General features: G+C 44.4%; 1 protein-coding gene across 1 annotated transcript in view; it reads right to left on the bottom strand.

Moving 5' to 3' along the window:
- Positions 1 to 27,476, bottom strand: part of PCGF5 (polycomb group ring finger 5) — a 133,752-nt gene extending 106,276 nt beyond the window's left edge. Inside the window, exon 1 of the mRNA XM_049645407.1 lies at positions 27,355 to 27,476. The gene's annotated coding sequence lies outside the window, so the exon portion shown is untranslated. The remainder of the gene's footprint in view (positions 1 to 27,354) is intronic.
- Positions 27,477 to 27,491: the final 15 nt, after the last annotated feature.

Here is a 27,491-nt window from a genome sequence, read left to right as displayed (position 1 = left end):
TTCCCTGCTTTTTAGCACATGGTTAGTCTCTATTCTTCTATATCAGAGAATCTGCTGCCTATCATGTGTTGCTTCTACCAACACATTTCTTTTCTGTTTTTCTTCCTTTGACAGTATCCCTTTGTATGAATACTAGTCATATCTACCTTTATTTCATTTTACTTTATGTTAAAGATTTTATGTTTTAAGTAATCTCTACATCCAACATGGGGCTCAAACTCACAACTCGGAGATCAAGAGTTTCATGCTCTACTGACTAAGCCATCCAGGTGCCCCAATCATGTCGACCTTTTAGCCAAAAAATATCTAACTCTTTCAACATAAATACATCGAAACGTTCTAAGTCAGGGTTTAATAATAAACACCACGTTACGCAGTTTCAATGGTTAATCCCTTTGCCCATGCATTCTTTGTTCCAAAATTAAGAGGCACATTGCAAATGTTTATTGTTTAAGATTAACAACCTCTACTAACTGAAAACCAATTGAGTAACAAGAAGGAACTTTCTAAAGGCTTCTAAGGAGTCAATATAGTAAAAACTTCCCGGCTCTATATTACATTACACGTATACATTACATGTTATACTCAGTATCCTTCGTTTAGAACCTTAATAATTAATACTAATGATGGCTCTGACACACGTGCCAGGCACTGTGCTAATAGAGGCTTTACAAATTTTATCCAGTTTAATCCTTACGACAATCCTGTGAACTGGTTTGTGTTATTAACCCCATTTTTCAGATGAATAAACTGAATCACAGAAAATTGGTGAACTTTCCCCAAATCACAATGGTGGTGGGAGTCAAGTTCAGGTGATTTAGCTTGAGAGCCCATAGGCTTAACCACTATGCTACATCAAAGAAGACAACAGAAGAATTCTAAAAACAGGTATCTTCACCATCATCATCATCACAACAGCACTTACATAGCATTTTTTTAAGATGCAGGCATTATTCTAACAATGGACATACAAAAACTTGTCTTTGTCTCACAATAAACATATGGGTAAGTAGGATTATTATTCCAAATTTACAGAAGAAAAAACTGAGGCAAAGAGATGTTAAGTACTTGCCCAAGGTCACTATGTTAAAAAGATGCAAGGCTGGGGGAGAAACCCGGGTAGTCTGGCTCCCAAATCCAAGACCCTCCCTGAAGCCATGGTGCTTCTTGCAACAATTTAAAAAGCAGAGTAAAGTAAACAGTCCTAACTCTTCAGAACCTCTGAGGTTGGAAATCACCACATTAAAGCACAGAACCATAACTAAATGTTCATTACTATAATCAAAAATCATCAAGAACAGATTAAAAGGTTTTCACTCAGCCTTGTTAAGAAGGCAAAAAAGTAACACACTTAAACAAAATTTCAACCAAGATGAGTTTCTAAAAAAATGTTTTTCTGGAAAGCTAACTCAATACAGAACAAATGAGGTGTTACAGTAGCTTTTTAAAATCCTTCTGTAGAAATTGTTTTTGTTCTCATAGCTTTGGGGTTTCTCAGAATTCCCTCAGGGGCTGTGGGTGGTTGAGGGAGGAGGGGAGAAGACAGGACCTTGCTTCCCCACTCCACCTTCAAATGAGTAGCTGTGTTTATATATTTAACATACTGGGTTTCCCCATAAACTTTCATTTTGATGGGACCTAGGCTCCCATGAGAACTCAGTCTGAGTGGGCAGCCCTTCTCGACCTTATAAAGCCTTCCCCCATCACTTCCCCCAGCATCCCAGAGGCTGTACCTCACGGCATGTCTCTTCTCGCTTCTTGAATCTCATGCCCTAATAACTTTCCCACTTGACCTTACCTTACCATTCTTCTCTGTCAACAATTATCACAACCACTGCCAACGATTATCAAACTCCTTCCCACATGGTAGGCTCTTGGTTCAGTGTGTTTGCATCAATTATTTCATGAATATGCTCTCTATGAATTAGGTTCTATTACTGTCCCCATTTTATAGAGGAGGAAACTGAGGCTTAATTTGCCCACCATCCAGTGACCAAGAGTGATGGAAGTAGGATGAAAAACTAGATGGCCCACTCCAAAGGCCCCTGACTCGTCACCAGTATTCTACCCTGCCTCTCAGTCCACATCAATCCATGTGCAAAATTTTGACAGAGACTCGTGCTTAAAAACAAACAGCAAACACACAAACAAACAAAAAACCAAGAGGCGCCTGGGTGGCTTATTCAGTTAAGTGTCCGACTTCGGCTGGGGTCATGATCTCATGGTTTCTGATTTCCAGTCCTGCACTGGGGTCTGTGCTGACAGTGTGGAGCCTGCTTGGGATTCTTGCCCTCTCTTCTCTCTCTGCCCCTCCTGTACTCCTGTTTTCTCTGTCTCTCAAAATAAATAAATAAATTTCAAAACAAAACAAAGAACACCTTTCCTTCTGAGGCAGCGATTCGTAGCAGCTTCCCAGCATTGGCATGCGCACCACAGCTTTGGACACAGTATCATCCGCACACGTTGCTGCAGATGCCTGGGAACTTCTGTGCTCTCCCCGACATGCATGTGTGCTTGGCCCTCCAGTTAGACTGTTTCTCAAAAAGAGGGACTATGTCCCCTGCTCTTTCTGTCTCTCGCTCCCTCCTATGTCCTGAAGGCTCACCTCTACATGTGGCAGGCAGCTTTCTGGGAACACCTGTGGCTTTTCCTCTGGCTCCAGGAAGAGGCTGGGCCCACTCACTGAGTGAGCTGGGAATGCAGGGAAGTTAGTGCCATCCTCTGTCAAGGATGGATGGGGCAAGCTGCTGAGCAAATACCCCAGCTTCCTTGCCCTTTACAGAGGGCAACTTGAAAGCGTGTGCGCTGTTCTCCCGAGTTCCCCTAAGGGACTGAGCTCTAGGCGCCCACGGAAGTCACTCTTTCGCAAATGCACCTTTGTTGCCTTCCTTCTCTTCCCTGTCCCACTTGCCCACTTCTGGGGAGAACCTCTCCAATAAACCACTTCCTCTTCAAAACCCTGCTTTAGGGTATGTTTCTGGGGAAACCAAACTGAGATTTCCTCTCCTTTATTACTGCATTTCTCCATTCATTAAACAAGAAGGCTGGATAGAGGATCTCTATGGCCTCTTCAGGCTCCAATATCCTATGCTTCCAGTTGAAATAAAGCCAATTTCGATCACAAACTAAAAGTAACAGTGGAGGTTACTTCTTAACGAAAACATTGCACCAGATCCTGGAGCTATTGCTGCACTGCACCTCCGTTAATGTGGAAGGAGCTGAGAGGCACTGCCCAGATTCCCCTTCAGTGAGGTCCTCTTAACATACTTGCCGGGGGTGCTGTTGGCCTCTACAGGGATGACCTCAGCTGCAGGGGTCCTCTTTGCTCAAGGTCACACACTTTCCCAAGGTGGCCAACATGCAATGACTGAGGGATACTGGCGGGTAAAGGCCTGACCATCCCAGCCAAGTCAAGACAACCCTGAAGAGCCATTCTAGCTCCAGAGAGAGATGCCCATGGGGCTGACCAAGGTTGTCGCTGGGCCTGCACCACAGCCCAACTTCTCCTTCTTCCCCTTCCTTCCTACCCTCTAATACACATTCTGAATGCCAAGCTCCACCTCAGAGTCTGTTTCCCGGGAAACCCAAACCATGACAATCACATTTTAAATTGTGTTTATTATGCCACGAAAGTCATAGACTTTTGAACTTGGCCTGTGGAAGCAAGGATGTTCTTTTTAATGCTGTAAGACCAGGAAGCCAGAGACAAGGAGGGAAAGAGCTATTTTTTTTTTTAATAAAATGGGAATGAGGCAGATATAAGCCAGTCATGTATGAGATGCAGTTTCGGTTTCTGAACAAAAACAAGAAATATATAAAAGGTCAGCATAGTCAGTGAAACTGGAAGCTGAGGACTCAGATGAGGCAGTCACAGTGGGTGATGAGAGAGAGAGAAGCAAAACAAGAACGGCCTCGCCAAGGAGGAGAAACAGACTAAACATACCAAACACACCCAGTCAAAAACCATGGGGTAGAAATAATCCATCTCAAAGAGGGCCCTCTATTTCAAGAGACTACAACTAATGCATAAGAGGTATTATGCCATGGTATGACAAAAGCAAGTGCCATCCTGGGAATTCCCACTAATTAAGCTCAGGGTTGGATCACTGCTACTGAAGAGGCCAGGGAGAGTCCCATGGTACTGCCCCTAGGGGGGCCTTTGCTGAGAACTCTCCAACAACACTGAAAGTCAGAGAGGGCTCTCCGACCACAGGCAGATCTGCCTCTTGAGAGGAAGCCCGTGATGCTGTTTGGCCTATGGTGGTGCCCAACTGGTGGCATCCAGCCACCTCCTCTGCTGGACTGTGACCTCCTGGACAGTACAGAGTGCAAGGGGTGGGTAAGGAGGGTGACTAAAACTTAAAACAAGGAAGGCATTACTGAGAAGGTGACGCATGAGCCAAGACCAAAAAGAGATGAGTAGTTAGTCTTATGGTTATCTGAAGAAAGAGTGGTGATGAGCAGAGACATGGAAGGGCCACTAGCAGGAAGGATGCTGATGCCCAAGGAGCAGCAAGGGGGCCAGAGGGACTGAGAACTGAGAAGGCGCTGAAGTCAGGGAGGATAATGGCCAGATCATGCAGGGCCTTTTGGGCCACCATAAGACCTTCTACGTGGGGAAGATGGGAAGCCAGGGAAACATAACTAGCTACAGCGACAAGCTCTGACACTCCTATTCCCTTCTCTGGATTGATTTTTCTCCATAGCACTTCTGACTATCTGACAAATTATATGTTATATACTTACTGGCTGTCTCAACACATTAGAATCTGAGCTCCATGAGGGCAGACAAATTTTGTCACCTGGATTCATTGCTGTAGACTACCCCTCTTCTCCATGGCCACACCAGTGTCTGGCACTTAATAATCAATATTTATTGAATAGATGAATGGATCGTCTTGAGAAGAAGCTGAAGATCTCTTTTCTAAATGGCAATATGAATCCAAATCCAAACAAGGAGAATAATATTTCTGCTTCCTCGGGAGGTATGTGTTTAAATCAGCCCTGTAAGGCCAAAATACCAAATAACTATTTATTAGCTCTTTTAGGCACCTAGGCAAGGCCCTAAAACCAAATATGTTTCTAATTTCTAAGAACCGGATGCCTAGATGCAGGAGGAAATGACAAAAGCATCAACAGTTTGGGAGGGGGAGGTTTTACATTTATGGAATTCATTCATTAAATACATATTGAGTGACAGTGTCTATGAGATGCTCAATAATGAGGTTTAAAATGAATAGGATTGGAGGGTGCATGGGTGGCTTATTCGGTTGGCCAACTGACTCTTGATTTAGGCTCAGGTCATGACCTCATGGTTCATGAGTTCAAGCCCCATGTCAGGATCTTCTCTGACAGCGAGGAGCCTACTTGGGATCCTCTCTCTTCCCCCCCTCTCTCTGTCCCTCCCCTACTCATACACTCTTTCTCTTTCTCTCTCTGTCTCTCAAAATAAATAAACTTTAAAAAATGAAGGGTAAAATGAATAGTATTTCAGAGCCACTGGCTTTCTGGGTGCCGTAGGCTGGCAATTCTCAAGGCAGGAGGGAGGAAGTTGGGGTGGGGGGGTGGGGTATTTCCAAACTACACTAGTTCCCAACCTGTCAGCATGGAGATTCTTCTTTGAAAATCACTGACCTAGACAATTTTCAGGGGTGCCTTCTGGATGTAAAAATGTTTGAGATTCACTGGTTTAAGAAAATGTGTCCTTTTTATATACAAAAGTTTTCAACATACCAATAGTTTATGATCCAGAAAGTTTTTTTTAAATCAGTTTGTGTGCCTTTTCATAATACTTATGTTTTCAGATCAATCCACAGACTCAAACATAACTAAAATGATTTACATGCATAGTGGGAAAAAGGGTGTAGGAAAACATCTCTGAAATTTAATGAACACAATGAAAATGTGCTGATGCTGGGAGGAAAAGTGAGGAGGGAATGGGGGTGGCAGAAAGCTGTCCAGGAGGTGCTGAAGGAGGAGTCAATCAAGGGGCCCGAGGTTCCGTTTCCCCTCTGGAAGCAAGGTTCCCACACACTCCTTACAACTATTCGCCTTTTTATCACTAAATTTAGAAATTCTTTGTGGACTTACATCAGTCGTTTACCCTCACGGGGTCTCCCTGTTTCACTGTAAAATGGGGGCTATTTTACAAATCACACCTGCCAGGAGTTAAATAATAGAATACATCCAGCATGTAGAGCTCAATGCTTGGACCTCAGTAAACTCTCAATAAATGTCAGCAATTGTGATGATAATACTGCCCATGAGACCTTATTTTCCCAAGATGTGGCACTGACATACATGTCCCATCCCATAGGCTCTACTTATAGTGTGATGCTCCCCCAAAGAGAGGTGAGTCTATGATCCTTCCTCCTGAATCTGGGCAGGCCTCTGACTAGGCAGAAGTGACCCTCTGTGACTTCCAAGACTAGGTCATAAAAGGGTCATAAAAGGTGATACAGATTTTCTCTGATTCTTTCTCTTTTGGGACATGCTCCTTGGGAGCCCTCAGTGGCCATTAGCAAGTCTGTTTCCCATGATGCTTCTGTGCTGGAGAGACCACATGGAGACATCACACAGGGTGAAGAGCATGTTCGAAGAGCCCAGGTGTCCCAGACCCGGCACCATATAAGTGAGCACACCTTAAGGTGGTCCCAGCCCCCAGTCTTTGAGCCTTCCCTCCTGATGCTGAGCGGAACAGAGGCCACCCGGCCGACCACAGTCTAAGTTCCCGACCCAAATAAACCATGAGAGATAACAGATGATTGTTGTTGTTTTAAATCATTAAGTTTTGGGGTGGCATGCCTCTCACCATTAGATAACCAGAACACTGCCAATCAACTCCCTCGTCTCCTTCTAATACAGCAACCATACCAAGTGATTCTTCTGTTTAAAAAGGATTCAAGTGGGGCTCCACTTCATGCGTGGGATAAAAAGAACCCGGAAGCTCCTCAACAGACTGTGAGATGTGAAGGCAGGGACTGCGTCTTGTCCACCAGTGACTTCCCAGAGCCCCAGCAGCTCCTCGTCTAGCAAGTACCTTCACTGGGCAAGAGGAGCCACACGACATGGAAAAAAGTACACAGGAAGATGAATGATGAAGCCATGCACCCAACGAGTAGAAACTTAGCTCCTTCCAGGTGGACCTGGGGATACTGCTGCCAAGTTCCTCTCATCTCATCTGTAAGAACCTGCTGAGCATTCTGACACAAGCATGGTCCTGTGATGGACTTTACACCCCCTGGGCAACACCTGATCAGGAGGGGACAGGAGCAAGGGATGAAAATGAATTACCCCTCCCTCACTCTGTCTCTCCATCGGGCAATTCTAAAGCATACTCTCGGACCATCAGTCCCCTGTGAGATCATGCCCCAGCTGCCCACAGTGGTGACCAAGTTACTGAATGAACCTTAAATTGGGTTTTCTTCTCTCCTTGTTAAGTCTTCCCAGTCCCCAAATCCTGTTCTTTGGGATTACTCCTCAAATAAACAAATTGTCCCTAAACCCTTGTCCACATTCTGACATTCAGAGGAACCCAGGCTAGGACAGTGTTTAAATTTGATTTAGCAACATATGACTTATATTCAACAACTTAGACGTATTAATAACCCTTAGAAGGCCAGCTATCTTATAGGAATCTAGGTGCCAATAGAAATGATAAGAAAATAAAGAAATACTGGGCTTTCCTTACATGATTCCACTTGGAATTTTCCTTTAATATTTGGCTTTTCTTTTTCCTTTGGAGGGAGGAGGTATCTAGCTATTAAGAGGCATTTTTCTCCAATGTGTGTGGTGGTATTTACTCCTTTGAATTCATGACCATAAACTTCTAATGGGCTTTTAATGCTGCCAGGTAATCCTGCTACATGTCCCTAGTCTGTTAAATCACCCAAACCATCTTCCCCGTCCTCATTCTCAACTGTTTCTTGTTCCTCTGAGAAAATGGAAGCATCAGAAGAGAACCCCCCACACTCCCACCACATTCACCTACTCTGTACTCTCTGCCTTCTCTATGAACACCATAAAGAACTCACCATTCTCCTATCGAAGTAGGCACCTGACTCAAGCCCTCAGACCATCCTTATTGCCTCCTCTCCTCTGCAGCAAAACTCTTCATTAGCGTTGCCCCACTCTCCACTTCAGCTAACCCAGTAGCAGCATTGGTCACAAGCAACCACTCCCTCCTCCTTGATACACTTTCTTCACTGACTTTCCAGGACACAGCCCTTTCCTCCTTGGTTGATCGTTCTCGGTGTGCTTTGCTATTCCCTTCTTTCCGTGCCAACTGTTGAGAGCTTTGTCCTCCTCTTCCCAGTCTCTGTTCATTCTACTGGAGATCTCATCCAGTCCCACAGCTTTAAGGACCATCCCTGTGCTTTCAACACCTCCAGACTCATATCCAACTGCTTACCCTGTATCTTCATTTTCTATGGCTGTTGTAACAAAGTACCATGCACTGAGTGACTTAAGGCAACACAAATTTACTATCTTACAGTTCTGTCGGTCAGGTATGGGTCTGACTGGGCTGAAATCAAGATGCTGGCAAGGCTGTGTTCTTTTCCTGAGGCTCCAGGGGATAATTCATCTCTTTCCCACTTCCAGCTTCTAGAGGCCACCTCTATGTGCCTTGACCAGTGCCCCACTTCCTCCATCTTCAAAGTCACCGCATCTCTCTGACCATTCTTCCAGAGTCATATCTCCCTCCTACCACCACAGAAAAGGTTTTCCACTTTTAAGGTTGGGCCCACCTGGATAATCCAGAAAAGTCTCTCTGTCTCAAGATCCTTAACTTAATCACACTTGCAAGGTCCCTCTTGATATCATATTCACAGGTTCTGGGGGTTAGGGTGTGGACATATTTGGAAGCCATTATTCTGCTACCAAACTATGCATCTTCAACTGGATGTCTAGAAGATAAGCTATCCTTGGTGTGTTGAAACTGAACTTGAATTCTCCCCTCCACCCTAGATCTCCTCCACCCACAGCTTTCCACCTCTTAGTTGACAGCAATTTCATCTTTCCTGTTATTCAGGACCTAAATTATAGAATCATCTTTGACTCTTCTCTCTCTCTTATCTCACATATAAGTCACAAAGAAATAGATTCTATTTTCAAAATATGTCTAGAATCTGACCACTTCTCATCATCTCCACTACCACTGGTCTAAGCCACCACCACCTTGTGCCAAGATTTCTACTATCACTTCCTAACTGGTCTCCTGGCTTCTCCCCTACAGCCTATTGTCAGAGCAGCCAGCATGATCCTTTCAACAATTAAGTCACATCAGATCACTTTTCTGATCAAAATGCTGCAATGACTCTCTAGCTCACTTGAAATTATAGCCAAAGCCCTTCGTGGTCTCCATTCTCCACTCCAGTTGCCTTCATGACCTCATCTCCTACTGCTCATTCCCTTGTGCTCTTCACTCCAGCCACACTGGCCACTTGTTCTGCCTCTACCACCCCAAGCGGACCTCACGTTAGCACTTGGCTCTCATTGTTCCCTCTGCCTGGAAGATTCTTTTCCCAGCCTGGCTAACTTCCTTGTCCCTGTATTAGTTTTCTATTGCTGCCATGAGCAATTACTACAGATTCAGTGCCTTAAAACAACACTCATTTATTATCTCATAGTTCTGTAGGTCAAAAGTTCTGGTACAGCATGGCTCAGCTGAGTCTGCTGCACAGAGTCTCACAAGGCCAAATTTTAAGTTGTCAGCAGGGCTGCATTCCTTTATGAAGGCTCTGAGGATAAATCTGCTTCCAGGCTTTTCCAGGTTGTTGGCCAGATTCAGTTTCTTACAGCTGTAGTACTGAGGTCCCATGTCCTCACTGACTATCACGGGGAGGTTGCTCTTTGCTCCTAGAGGCTCCCTCCTTCCTTCCCATGCTTTCCATGCCTCCACCCTCCAGCACTGTGGGTTCAGTCTCTCTCATGTTTCAACATCAGCTACATCTCTCTGATTCTAACCATTACTCTACTCTCCAGGGCTCTCTGAGTAGCTTGGGTCATGCGCATAGCCAGGATGGTCTCCATATTGCAAAGTCTGTAACTTTAATTAAAGGTTGAAAGTCCTTTTTGCTATGTAACCCATCTACAGATTCTAGGAATCAGGGAGTGATGTCTTTGAGGGCCATTCTGCACTCCACACCTCCTTTCCTGACCATGGTATTTACACTGCAACTCAGCTCTCCACTCATCACCCACCTTTCATTCCCCTTTTCCTACTCAACTTTTTCTGTTTTCCATACCTCTTATCACTTTATAACAAACTGTGTAACAAATACTTATTATGCTTATTGATTATTATCTGTCTTCCTTTGCTAGAAAATAAACTCCATTAGGTCAAGGATCTCTGTTTGGTTCACTGATAGTCCAAAGAGTCCCTGGTAGGCACTCAGTGAATATTTCTTGAATAAATAAACTTATTCTATCCTGAAATATTCTCAAACCCCACTTCCACAGACTGTTTTTAGCTTCAATGATTTTAAAACACTAATTAGAACAAAGTTTCTTGATTTATGGGGAGGAATATGGGTAAGTATCAAATAACTGCTCTCTTAATATTCCCCCATCTAATCAGCCTAGTTCTCACTAACAGCTCAGTTCTCACTAACCAACTCAGTTCTCAGAGCAATGTTGCTGGGGAAAAAAAGTTGGTTATTTCCACAAAAATAAGCATGCTTTACTTTTATGCCATTATCTAAGTACACAAGTAAAACAACTGAGTTGTTGACATCATCTGGTCTCAAACCATAGAAAAAAAATAAATGGACTAAAATCATCCTAGATGCTCTTTAAAAATCTCTACGAATGCCCGTGGGTGGAAAAATGAACTGTTCTGCACCACAAAAAGGACTAAGACTTACTGGAGTTTAAGAATACAGATTGCCATCAGTCAGTTTAGGGCTAGAGAGATGATGACAAAGCTATAAAGAAAAAAAAAGAATTTTGGAGCCAAAGTCATTTTAGAAATCAAATCCAAACTTTATAGGAGGAAACTGAGGCTCAGAGAAGGTAAATGACTTCTCTAATCTCACAGAGCTAGACAGTGATGTGATTCTTTGGATATATATTATTACAGAATATGGTGAAAATTAAATTTCTGTTATCTCTCTAGGCATTGAAAATGTTCATTTAATGAGCTGATTCTCTGCTTCAAAGGGCTGGATCCAGCACAGATGCTCACAGACAGGGAGATTCTGCCCACCAGCACTGTGTCTAGCCCAACTAGGTCAAGATATCTTAGTTCAGGTGGAGTGCTCCAGCCTGGGGACAGTCCCTGAAGGGCATGACATGGCCATAGACCTTGCAACCTCAGAGTGAGTCCAGGAGGGCCCCTCTACACATCACTGCACTGAGGACAGGCTTATCATGCTACATATCAAGATATTAAAGGGCTTCAGGAAGAAAATGTAATGATATCTGATGAGATTATCTACATGTTAGTAGAGAAAAATAACTGTTACCCAAAGACCTTGAGGACATCTATAAGTATAAATGCAAAAATGAAGGAAAGTGCATATTTTAAGGGAAGAATAGGCAAGACATATTTTGAATGAGGTTCCCACACAAACACAAAAGGCAGCAGGAACTGATGCGAAATAGTTTCTAATTTACCAAATCACCACCTTCTGCTTTATGAATACCTGCAACAGGAATGCAAAAGAGCATAATAATTCAGATCTATATTTAAAACAAGAGACAAGAGCTTGTTTGGTATTTCTTCAGATAATCTTTCATTCACTTTTGAGCACTTGGCATCAAGAAAAAAAATCAAGAAATCGGTTTATTATGGCAATGTACACAGAGTGACTTATTCAATGGGAGAGCATCAATGTTGTACAGAAGGAGAAAATAAGTCTATTTTTGGAATCACCAATCAACTTTCCTCACCATGGTTACAGGCCATGTTTCATAACTTTCCAGAATCACAGATGATTCAAAATGACCTTGGTAATAATTTAGACCAAATCTCATATTTTATCCACGGAGAAACTGAAGCTTAGAGAGGTGGTAAAGATCATCCGACAACACGGCCCCTTCATGGCACGTCACAACAGAACTCAAGTCCCCTCATTCATAAGGAAAAATGTGAAACCATTACCTCAGAAAAAAGGTACCTCTTAATTTCTCTCTGGGTTTTATTCATTTGCAAATGCTATGAAATTGTTTTGGCAGTTAAAATCTCCATGTTTCTACATGATTGGGGAAAACCTTTTCAAAACTACATTTTTCTACTCGTAACTTCAACGCAACTTGAAAATATAGATGTGTTCAACCTGTTCCCTGCTAGCCAAGGGGGCAGATAAGCCACGTGTATTGTACAGGCCTCTACGAACTCTTACTTAATATTTATTCATACTCTTTGGTCTCTAACTTTCCTCCATTTTTATGTAGTTCGTGTGTGTGTGTGTATATATATATATATATACATATATACACACACACACACGTGTACATACATGTGTATATTTGGACAGATCTTATTAACTTGGATATTTGGTACAGGCAGATCAATTAAAAATTAAGGCAATAAAATTTTTCATGTCATTTACTATTAAGTGAAATTCATTTTTAAAATGACCCCCAATCCAAGGGCGCCTGGGCGGTTCTGTCAGTTAAGCATCCAGTTCTTGATCTCGGCTCAGGTCATAATCTCATGGTTTTGAGGGCGAGCCTCATGTCGGGCTCTGTGCTGACAGCACAGAGCCTGCTTGAGATTCTCTCTCTCTCTCTCTCTCTCTCTCTCTCTCTCTCTCTTTCTGCCCCTTCCTCTCTCTCTTGCTCTTTCTTCTCTCTCAAAATAAATAAATAAATATCTTAAAAAAATAAAATGACCTCCAATCCAGTAGGACTTCACAGAGAAAGCTTATATGAATTCATCCAGCATTTATTATATGTGTCTACTATGTGCCAGGCACTGTGTTACGAATTGGAATCTCAGAAGACTGTGTCCCTGCCCTTGCTGAGCTCACAGCCCAGTAGACCCAGGTATGAGCAGGTGGCATAGTAAGTGCAATTAACAGGGACTGGTCAAGGGAACAGTGGGGGCAAAATGGAGGACGGTGATCACATACCACGGGAATGAAGGGAGAATATCTGGAAAAAGGAGAATACTATTAACTGGGGTTTCTCAAAGGAGGAGAAAGGTTGTTCTGGGTAATGAAGATACGAGGAGTATTTTAGATGGAGGACCCGACATGCACAAATACAGAGACAAAAAGTAGAATGGCTTAGTCAAGGTGCCACTTCCTGTGCATCTGGAACCCTGCAGCTGTAGGCTAACTGGTCTCAGTCTATGTCCATCATCCCCTGTCAGCAACCACACCTCATGGCCCTCATGCCATCTCCTGTCCCCCTCTCCTAAACCACTCGTTCATGCCTTTCCCTTTCTCTTCAAGCCTACAATACTTCCTCCCCAGTCCTCAAACTCAGTTAAGGAATGCATACACTGCCATCCAGAGAAGTGACAGGGGATGAGGGCAGAGAAAGGGGAGGGCCAGGTCAGAGGCTCTACATGACACTCTGGAGATTTGAACTTTATCCTCAGACAAAGGAGACCCATAGATTTACCTCCACGAGAGAGAAAGGGGCAAGACTCAAGGGAGTGAGGTCCAGGGAGGAAATTAAGGTGAATGAGAAGTAATGACAATCTGACTGAAGTCAGGAGCTATGAAGCAGACAAGGTAATGTTAAGGAAATAAAATCAAAGGCCTACTTTATGATTGAATGGTGGGGAGGTAGAGGAGAGGATTCCAAAGTTTCAGCAGCACAATTATACTTAACTTTAACCCACTGGTTTTAAAGCTTATTGTTTCCAAGAAATTGTAATCACATAATTTCAATGTACATAAAACTATATTATTTGCTTCTAGGATCATCCTTGTAATAATAATAAAACAACAAAATTTGAAGTGGGCTAAGGCCTATGAGTTATGAGCAAACTGAATCATTAATCTGCCATTAGCATTGGAAGCTCCTGAGAATAACAGTCCCTTCATCAGAATGCCGTCACTGAATTTTTTAGGACAAATTAGGACCTAAAAGTGAATGCATAGAAAATACTCTAAATTTTTCTAAATAATTGGCAAAGGAAAAATATAAATACATACTAGAATTCTGGCTATGCAGGAACTTTGCAAGTACATATATTTATAGACAAACATATACATAGAAATAGTAAGAAGTAAATTTATAGACTTCTCTGAAGAAAACATAAAGCATCAAAGTTTATAACATACTTTTCCCCAATCTCTTACTGAAAGGATGGACAAAACAGAAAGATCCGCTAAATGAAGAGACCCCAACTTTGCATTTGTTCATCACTTCAAATATCATTTTGGTATCAGGTGACAACTGGATTTCAATGAAAAGGCCACTTTTTTTTTTCTTCCTAGGTATGTCCTCCTCTGATAGCCACCTCCACCTTATCTTCAGGAACCTAGCAATCCAAGAGGAATCTCTTCTTCATGGACTGTATCCACAAAGCAAGTGAATCTACCTCATAAAGGCTATGTAAGGTGCTTCCCAGATTGCTACAAAAGTCTATCCATGAAGATCGTTACCTATGAGTCACAGCAAAGGTGGGCAGAACTTCTAACGGTGGTTCTCAACCCTATTTGCACATTAGTGTCACTTGGGGAGTTAAAATACACATGGACACACACACACGTGTATATCATGTCAGGGCCCCACCGTAGACCAGTTAATTCAGAATCACTAAGGATAGGTCCAAAAGGCACCCAGGTGATCCTCATGAGCAATGAGGGCTGAGAACCACTAGCCAGGATCTTGCTTCTCTACCTGTGGTCTGCAGACCAGTGGCATCCGCTGGGAGCTGATTAGACATGCAGAAGCTCAGGCCCCACTTGAGATCAACTGAATTGGAGTCTGCAATGTAATGCCATCCACAGTGACGTGTGTACACAGTCAAGTGTGAGAAGCCCTAGTCTAGAAGTCTTGCATCAAGTGGGCAAGCTCTAAATAAGACTTATTGATGAGATGAACCCATCCCTCACCTTAAAGATCATTCTTTGGCCTAGCTGTAAAAATGTACTAAATGTGAAGTGATCCCTCAGACACCAGCTAAAAAGCTCTCTACATTGGACAGAATGCTAGACGTAAGTCCTACCACTCTATGGAGCAGGGCATGAAATGCCTTACTTGATGGGACGTTACCTGACGACTTACTTGATGTGAAATGACAAGTAAGTCACGGACACACCCGATTCACAGGAGTGGTTGAGTCCAGGGAGGCAGGGAGTAGGACTGGGGAAAGGTACAAAGGAAACCTCAACTCTCTGTAATTACTGATATTTTTCTAAACTTCAAGTTAGTCAGGTTTTTTTTTTTTTAAGTTTCTCCCTGGAGTCTGAAATGTTTCTCTCCTCCACACAACAGACATTTCTTCTTTTAGATACACAAATCCTCTGTCGTCAAAGATCCAATGCAACAAGACCTCCACCCTTGGGAAATTATGTAATTTTTACATTCCTTCATCTCTTGCTTGCTAACCACTCTTCCAAGAATTCCCTCACAGAAAACTAGAGAGCCATGAAAATTACTGTCGATTCCAGGTGCAAAATGGAAATGCTGCAATTGGTGGACATCTGGTAGACCACAGCTGGGAGAGGCAGGGGCAAAACCCAAGGGAGGTAAAAGAACTTGAGGGGAACCTGCAGGTGCAGCTCATTTACCCCCAAAAGGCAACACTAAAGGTACAGAAATAACAAAATGCTATTAAGTTCAAATTTACTTGAAGTTGCGCTCCAAAATTACTCCATAGGAAATTCAAGATAAGGTCATCAATTTAAGTAGTTTCTACAAAACGAAAGGAAATAAATATTGGCTCTGTGTGCAGCCACTCTCCTTACTTATGGTCATCCAAATGACCTCTCCCATGTCTCCCTTTCTTTTCTCCTACTCTTCTGACCTAAAATAGACCGTATCAATTCAGAACTGGGAGAGAGGGAAGATCTGACTCAAAGCAGAAGCAGAGAGACAGAGAGAGAATAAGAAGAATACAAGAAACACTGAAGAAAGCAACAAAGGTGTTTAAACTGTTTGACTAGGAGTTAGCCTGAGCCACGTATCAGAAGCTGCTGGAGTTCTTTTAAAAATGTCTCCTTCCCAGGGGCCCACCCAAAGCCAAATAAATAAGAATCTTGGGTTAAAGGGAACCATGTGAGTTTCTGAAAAGCTCCCTCAAATGATTCTGAGACAGACTGAGGGCTGGAATCCCAGTTGTGACAGGGGATTCCAACATCAAAACATCACTTCTTAACTTTTAATATTTATCTTTTTTAACCTCTGGATACATGTAAATCATTCCCTAATCCACTTACTGGCATCACACTAGTTTTTTCTTACCGATTTTATTTCTGTCTGGGGCATCTGGGTGGCTCAGTTGGTTAAACATCCGACTTTGGCTCAGGTCATGATCTCGCGGTTCATGAGTTCGAGCCCTGCATCGGGGTCTGCGCTGACAGCTCAGAGCCTAGAGCCTGCTTTGGATTCTGTGTCTCCCTCTCTCTCTGCCCCTCCCCTGCTCGCTCTCTCTCTCTCTCTCTCTCTCTCTCTCTCTCAAAATTAAATAAACATTAAAAAAAAACTAATTTCATTTCTGTCCATCTCATATAGATTACTTTAAAATTCATATACTACTACCATGTTTAAGATGGAAATACAGCAGTAGCCTGTCTTACCTCTTCGTCACCCCCAAACCCACTTCCTAAAGGTAAACTACATTTAAAACTTCTAGCTATCTCTTCAGATATTTAATTTCATATTCCTAAATCCACCTATAAATCATGAAATAAGAATGAGGCTGTACAAAATAATCATCAGAGAATAAGAAACAGATATTAGAAATTAAAAATCAGATGGCAAAAAAAATCATTGGAAGGAGAAGATAAAGCTGAAATAAAAGCAAAACGATAGAAAAACAGAAGAGATACAATGAGAGGATCTGTTCAGCAGGCATTACATCATACTAGTAAGAGAATATATAGTCTAATTGGATTCAAGAGTAAGGTCCTAAAAAGATGGTTGCAAGTTGCAGACTCATGGAGTTGAGGGAAGAGGGTTGTTGCCTGGTGGGTTCACTTTAGGAACACTGGGTAGTAAGTCAGTGTTTTCATCGTGAGGCCTCAGATGTCGGTACCTGTACTGTAGGTCTTTTCCCTAGGGCTGTTCTTTACATCCAGAGAAGAGTCCTTCAATATCCTACCTGCGTTGGTCATCACCTTGCTCTCCTAGGACTGGGCAGGGGGAAAAAGAGCATAGGGTCTCACTGCTTAGTATGCTGAATTTCATTACATTCCTCTGTTTTCATTGAGCATTTCACCCTTATCCTCTTTTTTGCCTGGTATCTCTAAATCCAAAACCGCTAATTTACTTCAGCTTCTCCAGAGACAAATGTCCAGTGCCCAGCAAGGATTTCATCTTACCGCACAGGATGGGGAAAGTCACCTGCGGCTCTGGTTCCTTTCACAGGCTTGCAATCACTCCCTTATTTTCAGCCCCGTTCCAGAGCCTCTCATTCCAGAGGCTTTCTGGGATTCTGGGAGATTAACTGGCTGTTTCTTCCCAGGATCTACTCCCAAATTCCTTTCAGGGCACTTGAGTACCAACTTTCTCCACTGCACTAAGTCCATTGCCACAGGTCTGTTTGCTTTTCATCCTCCAAAACCTTGTTGGTGTTGCCCATCTGCTGTTGCCTCTTGTGTTCACCATCATTACAGTGGTGTTTTGGCAGGACTGACACTAAACACATGTTCAGGCCACCAAATTCTAACCCGAAGCTGCCATACCCAAATCTTACAACCACAGAAACTGCCCGAAAAGATGAGCCTCTTTTTTTTTTTTTTTTTTTTACCAATTTTCAAACACCCATAGCTTTTGTTTTTATACATACACCAGATCAGCTAAGATATTTTTCCAATTAACGTTTATCATCATTTTCTTTTTTTAGTCATAAGAAAACCTTATCCGAAAGAATCCTTTTCTGGATACCACAAAAGACTTTTTGTTTTTAAATGTTTATTTATTTTTAAGAGGCAGGGGAGGGGGGGAGAGAGAGAGAGAGAGCAAGAGAGCATCTGAGCAGGGGAGAGGCAGAGAGACAGGGAGACACAGAATCTGAAGCAGGCTCCAGGCTCTGAGCTGTCAGCACAGAGCCTGATGCAGGGCTCAAACCCACAAACCACGAGCTCATGACCTGAGTCAAAGTCAGATGCTTAACCAACTGAGCCACCCAGGTGCCCCGAGACTTTTTTTTTAAGTTTATTTATTTTTGAGAAAGGGAAAGAGAACATGAGTGCCCATGCAAGCAGGAGGGGGGCAGAGAAAGGAGTGAGAGAATCCCAAGCAGGCTCCACGATGTTAATGCAGAGCCTGACTTGAAGCTCAGTCCCACGAACTGAATCGTGAGATCGTGACCTAAGCTGAAATCAAGACTTGGACACTTAACTGACTGAGCTGCCTAGGCACCCCTGGTTACCATAAAAATGTTTTTATTTATGGATTCATTAATTTAGTCTCAAACCAGCAGAATTCTAAATACTAGATTATAATTGAACAAAGAAAATACAGATACTTCCTGCAATAAAGCTGTTTTCGTTGACTCCTTCTTGTGACTTCAAATCTAGCCTATGGTGACCTGAATTGAAAGGTATTTGCCTCAATGGTCAGGTATTTTCCAGGAAGACCTTGACTACTGTCAGTCATCATAAATACTGGAATCTTTGCTGTCTGGCTTCTAAAGACAGGCAAAGGAGGGATGATCAGAAAGTTTAAAAAATAATTAAGCATGAGAACTTTTCTCACAACCAAATGATCACATTTTCTTCACTCTCATCCCAAAGACACAAATCTGAAGACTCTTAACCTGAAGATTTTGATCTTTAAGGCTGAAAACCCAGGACTTGTCCTAAACGCTAAATTCATAGTTATAGAAATAAGAAATTACTATAGGGTAAAATACCAACATTGCATTTTTGATCTAATTCCACTCAAAAGGAGACATATTGGGGCGCCTGGGTGGCTCAGTCAGTTAAGTGTCTGACTTCAGCTCAGGTCATGGTCTCACAGTTCGTGAGTTCGGGCCCCGCATCGGGCTCTTTGCTGACAGCACAGAGCCTGGAGCCTGCTTTGGATTCTGTGTCTCCCTCTTTCGTCCCCTTTCCCACTTGTGCTCTCTTTCTCTCTCAAAAATAAATACACATTTAAAAAAAATTTTTTTTAAAGGAGCACATATTGCCTCCTGCTACTACTTATGACAGCCCTGGAAAGAAAACCAAGCATCTAACAAAAAAGGTTCCAATAGGGAGAAAAATTAAATTGTTCTATTTCTCGAGCTGGTTGGTAGTTACATGGATGCTCACTTTTTAATAATTCATCGAACTGTACATTTTACATTTCAAAAGTTTCATATGTGATATGTTTTGTAATAAAAATTACTTTTTTAACAGTTAAAAGAGAAATGGATAAAAAGTCAAATTTCATTTGTCATGAAACACCGTGCTATAATCTTATTTGTCTAAAATTATCATGCACACTGACATGGAAAAGGGAGAAAAGTCATCATGATTTACCTTAAGTGTCTAAACTGGAGTTTCCCCAAATTTCAATAGTTATTGTCAGATGAAGAAACTGAGGAACTTAACAGTTAATTAGTAAGGTTACTAATAGTGATGGAATTAGCACTAATTCCAAGAGCTGTATGTCCAGTTAAGGGCTCCTTTAACACTTTACAAGGAGAAAGAACTTTCCACTTTTCCAAAGTTTTGAATTTAAAAACAGGGTATCAAAGCTGATGGTCTCTGCTCTGCTGTCTGTGAGTTTCCTGAGATCCCCAGGGAGGAAGCAGAGATCCCAGGTATGGCTGTGAAACTGATAAATGAAGGGTGGTTCTTAGTTATTTCACTTACTTCTAGTTAGTATAAAAATGCACCTGCTGCCTCAGAAGTTACTTTAACTCAAATGCAAATAAGAAACCCTCGAGTGGTTAATAACCTCATGTTCAAAGGGAACAACATCTCTTTCCCATTCACAAGGTTTCCAAAGGAGGGATATTCCCTGTCCACCCCCATCTTCTTGCCCTACACCATATTCCTCCCCATAGAGGTGGAACAGTTCATTTGGTTAGTACGTGACAACCGTTTCCCAGTTTTCAAATGGACAGAGTTTTTCTACAAAAGATATTAAGCATAAGAGATTCAGCCTCTTTCTCTGTTTCTCTAGCTGGACAGTGAAAGGCAGGAACCTGGGTAGTTCTGCTCTGCAGCCTCAAATTTTGTTCCAAAGCCTACACCAGGTGGAGATTGCACAAGACCATGTTCACCTTCACACCACGCTATGTCTTCCCATCTAGACTTCATCAATAATGAAGCAAATATTTTGTCTACCTGCTGAAGTGCATATCTGTTTTTTAACTAGTGGGGAAGGGCTGGTGCTTTCCATGGGTCCTCCTCAAAGACGCCACCACTGCCTTCGGGTTAGAAGTCAGAGGACATGGACCTGACCCCACAGATCTCAGTGGGTTCTTCTGCCCACAAACACTGGTGTTTTAACAGCAGTATGTAAGCAAATTGAGTGGTGAGGAAGCTTTCTAAGGTTTTGTTCGGTGGATACTTTAATTACTTCTGCCCTAGAGGGCAATATTAAACTGAGATTTAGGGATTCTGGTTCCTCCGAGAGCCAACCCTTCCACACACGTCCGTGATCTGGGGCAAGACACAGTCTTTCTAGCCTTTGAAAGACTTTAGCTTCCTCATCTTTTGAAGGAAGGGATAACTTCCCTATTTTTTAAGGTACTTTCCAACTCTAAAGGGCAGAAAAGGCTTTAATAAATGTATTCTGGGATTTTAAAAGCAGACGTTGACATTGTATACCTGGGCCTCACAGTTCCTGAAGGTCAATGACCTTCCACCTCATGGCTGGGGCACCTCACCCTTCTCAAGCTCAGTGACATTCTGAATTTACATCATCACTCAGAACTGATCCCCCCCATAGCGACAAGACACTCTGAAAGTTCCCCGTGCCCTCTGCCACCAGCCACACAACCACCCCCTGCACATCCTCTCTTATGTCTCCCTCCCCCCTTCCCTGCTGAACCAGCCGCTACCCTTTAACCCATTCCATTCTCCTGACTGTTGCCCACTGTCCCAGCCTGTCTGTGCCAGTCTCCTGTGCCTCTCTACTCCACCGAGGGCCCAGATGGAATTGGCAGTGCCAGTGATACTCATATCACCACTTCCAATTCTCTGAGCACTGCTGGAGAGTCAGGGAGATGGGGAAGATTCCTTCTACCACTGGTCAGGCCCAGCCACCTCTGGCTCCCTATAGCACTCAGATGTGCAGCTACTCCAAGCTCTTCCCCTTCCCCCTCTCCCAACTTTACCCCTCACTCCCAACTTACTTTGACCAAATCAACTAGCCTCCTCTGTTGTTGCTCTTACTTCCCAACAGAAGGCAATGGATCCATTTCGGATCCAGCCACCCTCCCTCCCAGCTCCCAACTTCCCTTTCTAAATCTTTTCGCCTTTACGTAACCTCTTTCCCCCTCTAGGTCACATCTGTTTTTCCATGAACAACTATCTGTGCCATGACCTGGGCAATCAAATAATTTATTTTTCAAAAAAGGACCTTCTTGTAGAATGAAAATGAGGATTATTTGTCCAGGTATTTGTAATATCTGTCCAAACATTATCCCATAAATAAACTGGGGTAACAGGTGTGAACCGAGACTGTCCTGGGTGATCCGGACATACAGCCACCGTCTCTTGCTCCTACCACCGCCCCCCCCCCCCAATACTTGTGGAGGGCCTGGTGCAGGAATCACCTTCCCACTCCCTCTCCTGATCTTCAGTCCCTCCCTCTCCACTGGACAGCCACCACACTCTCAGGCCTTTCTTATGCTTTTTAGTCACTGGCCTCTCAGATTTTCACAGTGCAATCATAGTTTACCCTCACTCCATTTCCTTCCCATTCAGGGACCCCTCAGGCATCTATCTGGCGACTTATCTCTGACTTATCTCCACTGCCCAACTGACTCCATCCTCAAAGGCTGCTGACAATGGTCTCCCAGATGAGTCCAATGGCTTCTTCCCAGTCTTTGATCCTCCACCCTCCAACCTTATCAGCCTCCGCCAATCTTCCTCTCACACCTTTCCTGACCCAGTCCTTTCCTTGTTCTCTTGCTTCCCTCTTCTCAGCATCCTGACAGCCTCTTTCTGTCTCCCTCCAAGCGCACAAATACTGGTTTTTCCAAGGCTCTGCCCTGGCCTTCTCACCCACACCGTGAACCCTTGTCACAACTTAATCCCTTCACAAGGATGCCCCAAATCTTCCTCTATTCGCAATGGTCCACAGGCACACAAATGTGAACATATCCAAATGCAAACTTATCGCCACTTCCATTCATGAGACAAACACTTATTGGTTGCATTCTACTACTAGCAGGTGCCTTTACTAGTGGTTCTTCTTGACTATTTCAATTCCTGCCATTGCCGTCCAGTCCCTCCGCTTCCATCTTTCATTTGTCCCTCAACTCCCTCATGTAATTAGTCAACAAGTCCTGTCGCATTCACTTCTATGGTGTCACACCCAACCCACCTGCTCCCACCCTAATTTATATTCTCTGTTGCTTCTCTTCTGGAGAGTATTTTAATAGCTGCCTGACTGGACTGCCCGTGGCTCCTCTGATTCAGATTAATTTTCTTAAGGCATAGCTTTCATCACATCACCTCCCCCACCTTAAAATACCTTTGATGGTGATATACTGCCTGCAAAATGGGCTCCTTAGCCCAGCATTCAAGACCATCACAGTAGGGTCCTAGCCTTGCCATGCAGCCTTCTGGCCGACTATCCTGCCTCCAGGTTCCTCACCCTTCAGCGTAAGCATGTCCCTCTCCATTTCTGGATATGCTCCTACATCCTTTTATTCAGGTCTTAGTATAGGCTGGTTCCCACCTCTCTGCCAGCTGAAGTCTTACTAATTGTTTAAGGCCTTGCTCAGGATGCCTGAATTCGGTCTTATTTAAGTTTTTCCTTCTCTGAAATCACAAATAATTTTCTTTGTGCCTCTCTCACAGTTCTTCCATGTAATATAGCCTTTGGTTACCTCTCCTATGCTCCTTGCATGACTCTCAAACCTCTCAAGGAAAGGGTGCCAAGGCCTGATTAACCTGCATACTCCTTATACTGCTTTACATATAGTAAGCTGAGAGGCTGAAATATTCAAGTTAACTTGGTATCCATCATATATCATGTGATATATGAAAAGAATGAAAGAATGAAAATGTATTTAATATCATCAAAGTTAATTATGCCAAATTCTTAGGAAGGCCTAGAAACAAACCATTTCTGCTGTTGGTTCAAGGATACATGAATGTTAGATCAAGGATATATGAATCATTTTACTAACTTTGCAGAACTGTGCATTCTTTATTGGTTCCTTAAACTACAGACATGTACAGAGATAGACCAGATCTTAGAGAACATTTAATTCCTCCCCAAACCACACCTCCCCCTGCCCTTGTCCTATCCCAACTACCAAGGCTTCAGTTGAGAAAATAAAAGTTTTGAGAGAGGAAGCTGTTCCCATGGTCACATAAATCAGAAGTCATAATTGTAGCCATTCCATTTATTAAGGACCTAGTGTACATCAGACATTTTACAAATGCTATCCAGCCCCATGACAATCCTTCGAGGGAGGTGGTACTACCCCCTTAGAAGATGAGAGAATGCTCAAGAAAAGTGAAGTAAGTTGCTACAGAGGGCCCTGCTTATTAGGGGCAGAGTTGAGCTTCAGCCCTAATTCTATGTGGCTGTCAAGTCTAGGCTTTTCTAATTGGACACTGTGGCAGAGGCAAGACCTACCATATGTCTCGACTCCTGTCCTACTGTTTCTCCAGTGAATAATTATGCCAACTAAGCAAGCACACATACTTAAAAGTTGTAAGTCATTTTGTTTGAAACTGGAGGCATGAAAATTAAATAGTAGCTTCATTACTATGAAAGTTCTAAGGTTAATAACTGCCAACATCCTGACTCTTGTCAAAAAACTTCTCCAATCCGGAAGAGAGAGATGTTTTCCTGCTTTTGCAATTCATAAGTACATTCCTTGACTTAAAACGCATTTGCCCAACCACATTCAGCAAGTATTTTTGAGCTCCTAGATGTCCAAGGCACATGGGAGGGCACAAAGTTGAAGACGAAACAGTTTTACTTGGAGAGTTTACAAGCAACAGGCAGTCAATGTATTAATGGTAGGAACCTCTCCTCCCCTACTTAGGGGAGCTCTGGTTAATTTAGGGACTTCCCACAAGAAGTCAAGACACTTAAGTTCTAATCCCTGCTCTGCAGCCTTGGCAAGTCTTCTCGCTGTGTCTCAGTTTCCTCAGCAAAGGGACTGGTACAAAGGAATGAATTGTGCTAAGTAGTCTCAAGGTCGCTTCTAGCTTTAAATTTCTATTATTGCCCAGCTTACTCTTGAAATTAGATTACACTTTTGAAAGCAATCACAACTACTGTCAGGGAAAGGGACCTGCTGGGTGCCCACTCCTCTTTAACTTTGGGAGTACCGAGTTCTAAAAACATTGCTACAAGAGTAAAGCTGAGTAATATCCTTGCAAAGTTTACCATTTATAATAATAAAAAGTAGACTAAAGTTTACCCTCTAAGGAGGTAACATTCAGCACTACATTTGAATTCTTCCATTACATCATTGCCTGATTACAGCTTTAATTCTTTACAATACATTTAAGATGTTTAAAATATTTTAAGTATCTTCTCCTTCCATCTACTCTTCTGTAGAGTTATTGACATTAACGACAACAAAGAAGAGAGATACGGCCTCTTGTATTCACTTAGTTAAACTGAGACTTCATATTAAGTGCTACTTCCGATGGACCTTCCCAAGCTTCAGCTAATGCTGAAGTTGGTGAAAACAGCGGGGAGGGAGGAATATAGAACTATGGGTATTTAAAATATGAGTTTTAAAACATATAGGCCTGTGGGAACTTGACCTTGTTGATTCTGTTTCAATATCCTGCACTTGTTTTCAATTAGCACAGGTAATGTTTTTAAGCACCCAGTCTTCTACGGTAATATGCTTTCTCTTGACAAGGCTCCCTGTGCCTTATCTTTCTTCACACTCAGCATCTTAGGATGTGATGCTCAAACGCATCTTGTGCCATCAGTTAAACAAGCACAGAGGAGGAAATGAATCAACCAAAAGAAAACTGGAAGGAAAAAAAAACCAAAAAACAAAACTGTGCCATCTCAGTGCCTTGCTCATAAAAGGCATTGACTTTCAACTGTCAAAGATAGCCCTACCAAGAAACGAGGAAAGAGAATTTGTTCATTCGCTAGTCAACAAATACTGAGTGCCTAGTATATGCCAGGTACTGTGCTAGGTGCTAGAGTTACAGCGGTGAGCAAAACAGGCAAAAATCCCTGCCACAGTGGAGGTTACACTCTAGTGCAAAGAGACAGGACTTAAAGAATACCTAAACAAAACCACTTCAGATGGCGATGAAGTGCTCTGGAGAAAATAAAATAGGATTGGCTGTGGTTCCTGGGGTGAGGGGTGAGAAGCTATTGAAGATGATCAACAGGGCCTTGCTGAATACATTCAGGACGTGAGTCCTGAACGCTAAGAAAACTTGACTCTGAATCCTACAAATGTGGAATGAGGTGGGAATGAGTCAAGTCAGTCTTTAAGGGTGGTCACAGTGGTTCAAAGTTCTGTATTAACGGCAAACTAAGTTCCTTTTTGGTTTGCCTTAAAAAAAAAAAAAAAAAAACAAAACCAAAGCCTAAATCTTTAACTGGGACTTCTACTTAGGGGCCACTTGTTTTTCTTTTAAGATCCACCAACTTTTCAAGTTTGTGCTAATTACTTTAGCGGTACTTAAGTACAGGCGATGACTAGAAGGACTCCTTCAGAACCCAGTACCTCACCTGACACCATCCAAATTCTGAATGAGACAGGACCCAGCCTTGCAGCGAATCAGCGCTCCTCCGCCGACTCATTAATGCAGCCAGGTGGAATCCTGTAACCTTTCCAAGAATGGGAAACGAGCTTCGGGGAATCTGGGGAACCTGACACCCCAAAGTTCCCACACGTTGAGGCAGGGGCAAAAAACAAGCCGCCGCTCTTTTGCATGAACTCTCCCCCGCCCCTCCAGGCGTCATCGCTGCAGAAGGGCCGCTGTCCCCGGGTCGGAGGCACACTGCGAGTACGCGCGCGTGTGTACCCCGCATGAATCATCGGCGCCCGGGTCCGCGGGCGATGATTCATTCACCGCCCTGGAGCTCACGGCCACACGTTCCGGGCGTACTATGACGGCCGCACACGCAGCTTCCTTAATATTAAACAAATGTTTCAAAGTACGAATGCCCGGAGCCAGAAACGTGTAGACCCAGGCGAGGCGGCGGGGAGGAAACGGCACGTTTCGGCCGCTGCCCGACCGTTCCCGGGGCCGGGAGGGGAGCGGCGGGCACGTCCGCCCGCCCCTTGGGCCCCCCGCCCGCCTCCCGGGCCCCCGGCACCCCCCCAACCTCGGCACGCGCGTCGGCGGCGCCCGCAGGGGGCGCGGAGGGCGCACAGGTGGGTCCCCGCCCGGCCCTGCCTCCCGCCCCTCCCCGCCACTCGACGAAGGCCGACGCTCCCTCGCCAACGCGCCTCCCGCTCGCCCCTTCCCTCTCCGTGACATCTTATATAATAACCCGAGCTAATCAAAACGGAAGCGACGCGCGCAGCCGGGGCCCGTCTCGCGGCCGGGGCTAGATGCTCGCCCCCCGAGCCCGCGGCCCCCGAACTAGGCGCCCGGGCGCGCGGCTCTGGGGCGGGGGGGAAGGGCCCGAGCGCCGCCCCGGCTCGTCCCTCCTCGCAGAAGGCGCCGCTCCTGCCGGTCCCCGTCAGGAAGCCGCGAGCGTCACAAACTGCGTCAGCTTCTTCAAACACATTTCATGGTCTCCCTCCAGCCCGGGAGCCGGCTGCTCCCGAGGCGGGGCCGCGGCCGGGGCTGGAAGGAGCCCCTCCGGGGAGGAGAAAGTTCCTCGGGGCCCTCCCCTCGCCCGCACCGCGCCCGGCCCCGCCGCGCCTCCAGCCCCTCTCCGCGCGACGCCCGCCCCGCCGCGCAGCCCGCCAGCCCGCGCCAATGTCAGCTTGGGCAACTTGTGACCCCCGGGCGCCGGGCGGCCCCCTCCCGCCCGCCGGGCTCGCCCGGCGCCGGGGGCCTCCCCCTCCACTCCCCCCGCTGGCCCAGCGGAAAGCGGCGACGCCAGAAACTTCCCCGGGCCGCGCCGGGCGGGGAAGCCGCCCGGGTCCCAGTGCATCGCCCTTACCTTGCTCTCGGGAGGCCACGATCCGGGCGGGCCGCGCGGGGCGCGTGGTGCGCGAGCGCGCGCGCGTGGGGCGGTAGGTGAGGGAGCCCGCGCCGGCGGGGGCGGGGCGGGGCAGCGGGGGTGCGGGCGGCGCGGGC

The sequence above is a fragment of the Panthera uncia genome, chromosome D2 (genome assembly GCF_023721935.1).
Source record: "Panthera uncia isolate 11264 chromosome D2, Puncia_PCG_1.0, whole genome shotgun sequence".
NCBI classification, from domain to species: Eukaryota; Metazoa; Chordata; class Mammalia; order Carnivora; family Felidae; genus Panthera; species Panthera uncia.
Note: the sequence above shows the minus strand (reverse complement) of the source record. Positions and strands in the feature narration are given on the sequence as shown.